At 39.8% G+C, this 7,629-nt stretch overlaps 1 pseudogene; it reads left to right on the plus strand.

Annotated features, from left to right (window-relative positions):
- Positions 1-7,629, plus strand: part of LOC116081021 — a 48,238-nt pseudogene that overhangs the window by 27,620 nt on the left and 12,989 nt on the right.

Below are 7,629 nucleotides of genomic sequence, written 5' to 3' on the forward strand. Positions count from 1 at the left end.
GCCAAGATTTTAAGCTCTACTAAATATAAAACAAACAAACAAACAAAAACACCTTATATATTTATGTTCATTTAAGGAAATATTAGTAGCAATACATTACTTTGAAATATACAGTTAATAGTTTGGAGTTATTTAAAATTTATATTGAGAGAAATGTATTTATTTTCAGAATTGCTGTAGACAAGCATCCATGTAAGACTGTTAAATTGATTGTTGTTTTATATCAAACAACTTTTATAATACTCATTTTATTATTATAATATTTTATAAATTTTAAAGAATATGGCAAAAAAGATATTGTAGGTATTGAAGAGGGTCTCTGGGAGGAGTTGGGGAACAAAAGAGAAACAAGAATGTGATTTAATTCTATTTACTTAAAATATGTTTTTAAATGTTAACAAATTCAGATAAATTGAAATCATGTAACTTTTCTCATTATAATGCAATAAAACATAAAAAAATAAAATTAATAGATGGCTAAAGAAAAATACTAAAATAAGATAAAATCAAACCAAACAAACTAGAATAGGACAAAGCAACCAAACAAATAAAAGAAAAAGAGGCAAAGAAAGAACATGAGAACATGAGACATATATGTAGATGGAGAGGCACAAATGTTTGTATTCACAGGAATTCCTTAAAAACACAAAAGCAGGACCCATGATATATTTCAAAGGACCTGTAAGGTTTTTAAAAGAGCCCAGTAAAAACTTATAAGACATAGAACCTCTGAAGATGCCAGAGTTCATTTTGTCTTGAACATCTACTGCTGAGCATGGGGGGCTCTTCTTTCTTTTTTTTCTTTCATTTTTATTGCTTATTTTATTTACATTTCAAATGTTATCTTCCTGCCCTGTTTCCCCTCTACAAACCCCTTATCCCATCTGCCTATTTCCCCTGCTTTTATGAGAGTGCTCCCCTACCCACACACCTCACCACCCTACCTTTCTCCTACACTGGGGAATCAAGCCTTCATAGGACCAAGGGCCTCTCCTCCCACTGATGCCAGATAAGGCCATCCTCTGCTGCATATGCAGCTGGAGCCATGCCCCTCTTTGGTTGGTGGTTTAGTCCCTGGGAGTTCTGGGGGATCTGATTGGTTGATATTGTTGTCCTTCCTATAGGGTTGCAAACCCTTTCAGCTCCTTCAGTCTTTCTCCTAACTCCATTGGGGTCCCTCTGCTCAGTCTAATGGTTGGCTGCAAGCATCCACATCTGTATTGGTCAGGATCTGGCAGAGCATCTCATGAGACAGCTATATCAGGCTCCTGTCATCAAGCACTTCTTGGCAACAGCAATAGTGTCTGGGTTTGGTGGCTGCATATGGGATGAATACCCAGGTAGAGTAGTCTCTAGATGGCCTTTCCTTCAGTCTCTTCTCCATTCTTTTTCCCTTTAGACAGGAATAATCTTGGTTTAATGTTTTTGAGATGGGTGAGTGGGAGGTTTGTATCTTCACTGAGGCTTCCTTGGAGAGAACTGATTTTTCATTTGTGAGTGGATCTCAACTAGACAAAGTTTCTGGGTTAGGGATGGGGCCTTGTATATACTTCTCTCAGTACTAGGACCTCATCTGGTACCGACAGATACAGGCTCTGAGAATTATGCCTCATTCTATGTGAGTAGATGTGAGTAATGCTGCATTTAGAGGGTTGTTTTTCCTTAGTGCCCATCTCATCTAGCTCTTACACTCTTTCCCTCTCCTCTTACACAGAATTTCTAGTTTCCCTAAGGGCAAGGGTTTGGTGGACACATCCAATTTAGCAATGAATGTTCAAAGATCTCCCACTCTGTGTATGTTTTCTAGCTGTGGGTTTTTGTATTTGTTTTTATCTACTGTGGGAAGAAGCATCTCTGATGATGGCTAAGCAAAAACTCTTCTATGAGTATAGTAGGATTTTTGATAGGAGTCATTTTATGGCTGCATTCCTTAGCAGAATGTCTTAGGGGTTCTATTGCTGTGATGAAACACCATGATCAAAATGCAAGTTGGGGAAGAAACGGTTTATTTGGCTTACACTTCCATATTGCTGTTCATTATTGAAGAAAGTCAGGACAGGAACTCAAACATGGCAGAGTAGTGGAGGCAGGAGCTGATAGATATTGCTTCCGATTGGCTTGCTTCAAAGGGCTTGCTCAGCCTGCTTTCTTATAGAACCTAGAACCACAAGCCCAGGGGTAGCACCACCCACAATGGGCCTCCCCCATTGATCCTCAATTGAGAAAATGCTTTACAGCTAGATCTCATGGAGGAATTTCAAATGAGGTTCCTTGCACTCTGATGACTCTAGCTTGTGTCAAGCTGAAACACAACACCAGCCAGTACTCAGAATTTAAATTTGGTTTTCCCCTAGGTCCTTAACCTATCTGGTCACAGGTCTTGCCCACTCAAACAGTGTAGGGGACAGGTTCCATCACATGGAGCAGGCCTTAAATCAAATCAAATATAGATTGGTTACTCTCAAAGACTTTGAAACTGAGTTGCTCTCCTTTGCTAGCTTGCAAACAGCTTTCAAATACTATGAACATTAGTCAGTAGTTGTGAAGTCTCTAGGGATGAGGGAAACACCAACTTGACTCAATGTGTAGAATCTTAGAATCTTAGAATCTGAGGTGTTGTCTTCAGCAATAGGACATGACCATCAGTTTCTGGAAAGCAACCAGTAACTTTAGCAATAGCCTGAGTAGTTTAGTAGTTCCCATAGGGACCTTTGGTCAACAACTGGATTAGATTTATATACCATATTGTAAACACATTTCCCTTCCCCTAAATCCCCCCAGATCCTCCCCACCTCCTCACCCACTCAACTCAATGCCCTTTCCTTTTCTATCTCTCTTTAGAAAACAAACATGCAAAAAACAAATCAAACAAATAAAAAAAGCACTAAATCAAGAACTATAACATGCAAGCAAAACCAATGAATAAATAAACAAACAAACAAACAATAAGACAAAATTTCCCAAGTAATATATGACAAAAAGTCTACAAAAATAACATAAGGCCTACCCTGAAATGTGGTTAATATGCCCAGTAAGACTCCATTGGAAAACTAATCTTTATTTTGCAAGGGCTATTTGTAGATAGGATTGGAAGCCCATTTTCACATCCCCTTCAGATCACTAGGACCCTGTACAGCTTGAATGTGTTTACTGCCTGGGTATGCTGCCAGAGTTGTTGTGAGTTCACATGTGTATCAGTCCTATGATGATTGAAGGATGCTGATTCCTTAGAATCTGACATCCTTTCTGGATATTGTAATTTTTCTGCCTTCTCTTCCTTATAGATTCCTGAAGGGGATACTTGATAAAGACAACTCACTTAGAACTGAGTGTTCCAAAGTCTCTCACTCTCTGCACATTTTGCAGTTATAGATCTCTGTATTAGTTCTCATCTACTGCAAGAGGAAGCTTCCCTGGTAATGAATGGGTAAGGTACTGATCTAGAGGTATAGCAGAAAGTTGTTACGCATTTTATTGCTATGTTCCTTTTAGTAGAACAATCATATTTTCATATTTGCTTTTTCTTTAGACCAATGGCCTCTTCAATATCTCATTCATGACCACTCAAGCAATGTCATGGATGTGTTTAATCCAGTGAAGTTAGCTTTAAACCCAACCAGATAGCAGTTGATTACTCTCACAGTGTTTGTGGGACTATTGTACCATCAAGCCATGCATGTTTAGTGAGTTATGTAAGTGCTGTCTTCAGCAATAAAGCCGGACTATTAGTTTGTAGAGAGCAATGAACACACTTGGCAATAGCCTAAGATGATTTGGGATTTCATGGATTCTCTTTGGTCAGTGACTAAATTTAATGTAATCCATTCCTGACAATGAAGATAAATTTGGTGGTGAAAAATGTCTAGCTGAGTCATAGTCTCCTCAAATATTTGCTGGTGATTATATTTATATTTTATATATATGCATATACATATATGTATATATACATGGAGCTTTTATGGTAGTAGGCAGGCTTCCATATGATCCATCAAATAACTCTGAACCTTAGTTACCCCTACTATATTCCTTCTCTTATCCTTTTCTTCCAGTTTGCTCCACATTTAATACTCAAACTCTTCAACTCTAGTCTTTCCATACTACATACTCTGACTTTAATTTATTTAAGTATACATCCTTGGATGATATTATAGCACCTTCACACTCCAAGCTACAAGTGTGACAAAGTATACAAATTTTAGATGAATTTATACAGGAGACAGTCTATTACTGATGCTCAGAAAATATGACTTGTATGTATCCCGTTGTTCCATCAATTGCTTATAGTTTCCCTAGTTCTCCCTTAAGCTCATACTAGGTGTAAGTGAAATTCTTTGACATCTTGATTCTTTCTATGATCACTCAAAAAGGAAAACATAGATAAAATAGGCACAACTAATATAAAACAATATAGAAAAGATATTATCAGCAAATTAGAGATACAAGCAGAACCCAAAGCCAAGGCACTCTGAAATACATAGAGGAAAGGAAGAAACAGGAAAGACAATAGAAATGTGAATAATAAAAATTCAAATCAGATGAACTCAAACAAATCAGTGGCCTTCCTCTACTCAAAGGATAAACAGGCTGAGAAAGAAAGGGAAATATCCTTCACAATAGTCACAAAGAATATAAAATACCTTGCTGTGGCTCTAACTGAGCAAGGGAAAGATCTGTATGGCAAGAACTTCAAGTCTCTGAAGAAACTGAAGAAGGTCTCAAAAGATGCAACAATTAATATAGTAAAAATGACCATCTTGCTGAAAGGGATCTATAGATTCAATGCAATCCCCATCAATATTCCAATTAAATTCTTCATAGAGTTAGAAAGAACAATTTGCAAATTCAATTGGAATAACAAAAACTTAGGATATTGAAAATTATTCTTAACGATAAAAGAACGTGTGCTGGAATCAGCATCCATGACCTCAAGCTGTACTACACAGCAATTGTGATAAAAATTGAGGCAGGCAGGTAGACCAATGGAATAGAATTGATGACCCAGAAATGTACCCACCTACCTATGGTCACTTGATCTATGACAAAGGAGCTAAAAGCATCCAGTGGAAAAAAAGACAACATTTTCAACAAACGGTGCTGGTACAACTGGTGGTCAGCATGTAGAAGAAAACAAATTGGTCCATTCCTATCTCCTTGTACAAAGCTCAAGTCCAAGTAGATCAAGGACCTCCACATAAAACCAGATACGCTGAATCTAATAGAAAAGAAAGTGGAGACGAGCCTCAAGCACTTGGGCATGGGGGAAATTTTCCTGAACAAAACACCAATAGCTTATGCTCTAAGATCAAGAGTTGACAAATGGGACCTCATAAAATTGCAAAGCTTCTGTAGGGCAAAGGACACTGTAAATAGGACAAAACAGCAACCAACAGTTTGGAAAAAGACCTTTACCAATCCTACATCCAATAGAGAGATAATATACAACATATACAAAGAACTCAAGAAGTTAGACTCCAGAGAACCAAATAACCCTATTAAAAAATATGGTACAGAGCTAAACAAAGGATTCTCAACTGAGGAATACTGAATGGCTGAGAAGCACCTAAAGAAATGTTCAACATCCTTAGACATCAGGGAAATGCAAATCAAAACAATCCTAAAATTCCACCTTACACCAGTCAGAATGGCAAAGATCAAAAACTCAGGTGACAGCAGATGCTGGTATGGATGTGGAGAAAGAGGAACACAGCAATGGAGATTTCTGGTGGAATTGCAAGCTGGTATAACCACTCTGGAAATCAGTTTGGTGCTTATTCAGGAAATTGGACAGTACTACCTGAGGAACCATCAATTCCATGCTTAGGCATATACTAAGAAGATGCTCCAACATGTAATAAAGGACCCATGCTCCACTATGTTCATAGTAGCCTTATTTATAATAGTCAGAAGCTAGAAAGAACCCAGATGTTCCTCAACAAAGGAATGGATACATAAAATATGGTACATTTACACAATGTACCAGCTATTAAAAAATTACTCAGCTATTAAAAAACAACGAATTTATGAAATTCTCAGGCAAATGGATGAGACTAAAAAATATCATCCTCAGTGAGGTAACCCAATCACTAAAGAACACACATGGTACGCACTCACTGGTAAGTGGATATTAGCCCAAAAGCTCAGAATACCCAAGATACAATTCACTGACTACATGAAGCTCAAGAAGAAGGAAAACCAAAGTGTGGATACTTCTGTACTTCTTAAAAGGGGGAACAAAATATCCATGGGAGGAGTTACAGAGACAAAATGTGGAGCAGAGACTGATGGAAAGGCCATCCAGAGACTGCTCCACCTAGGAATCCATATCACATACAGTCTCCAAACCCAGACACTATTGTGGATGCAAACAAGTGCTTGCTGACAGGAGCCTGATGTAGCTGTCTTCTGAGGGGCTCTGCCAGTGACTGACTAATACAGAAGTGGATACTCACAGCCATCCATTGGACTGAGTACAGGGTTCCCAATGAAGGAGCTAGAGAAAGGACCCAAGGAGCTGAAGGGGTTTGCAGCCCCATAGGAGGAACAACAATATTAACTAACCAGTACCCCAGAGCTCCCAAGGACTAAACCACTGTAAACGGCCGCTTAGATGATCATATCCAAGATGGCGCTGGTTCCTGATACACTGTAGCAACAGACTATTCTGCGCATGCACCCCTCCCGAGTGGGTGTATACTGCACATGCGCCCTCCCGAGTGGGTATATACTGCGCATGCGTCCCTCCTGAGCAGGTGTATGCTAATGAGGGTTTGACAGGGAACCAATCCTGGAGGACTTGGTGGCTCAGGCTCGGGTATATAAGGGGCTGTCTCCAGACAGTCGGAGCCACTCCACGGAAGCAAGCAGACCTGCAGCACCTAGGAAGAAGCAGAAGAAGAAGCAGAAGAAGAAGAAGCCGAAGCAGAAGCAGAAGCAGAAGAAGCAGAAGAAGCAGAAGAAGCAGAAGAAGCAGACGAAGCAGCAGTAATATCAAGAAGAACCGTGCCATCAAGGAGAGCTGACACTTAACCTAGGAGAGCTGTAACACCTAGGTACCTTAAAGAGCTGTAACACCTGGGTACCTAGGAGAGCTGTAACAAAGAATATTCCTGAGTAAACCGTTGAGAGAAGAAGTCCAGGTATTCGGTCGTTATTGCTACAGATAAGGAAGCAGAAGTACGGAGTACAAGTGGTGGCCCGGGACGGCGACTTCGTGTCAAAGTGACCCGTAGGAGACTCCAGAACTCTCGACGGAACAGGGCGATCGATCGATCGGAAAGTGCTCGGTAGTTGAGCCTTCAAGTGAAAGCTCCCGGTTAGGGACAAGTCTGCCTTCAGAAGAGCCGAGCCCGGAGGAGTGAGCAGAGCGGCCTAGTAAGCTTATTGCTATTGTAACTTCTGCACCTGGGCCAGGAGGTGGAGCTTAAGTAACTGGCTCCAGAGAGCAGCAGAAGGCATAAGATTAGAGCAGGAGGGAGAAGGGAAAGTAACAAAAGTAAACATGATTTTGTATTCAATTTTTCTGGCTCTCCTAGAGCTGATGTTAAACTCAATTTTTCTGATGCTTTAAGAGCTGTTAAGATGTTAGCCCTGACAGTAGCTTGGTATCCCTGGGAAGTCCAAGACCTTAGG

Source organism: Mastomys coucha, unplaced genomic scaffold (assembly GCF_008632895.1).
Source record: "Mastomys coucha isolate ucsf_1 unplaced genomic scaffold, UCSF_Mcou_1 pScaffold6, whole genome shotgun sequence".
NCBI lineage: Eukaryota > Metazoa > Chordata > Mammalia > Rodentia > Muridae > Mastomys > Mastomys coucha.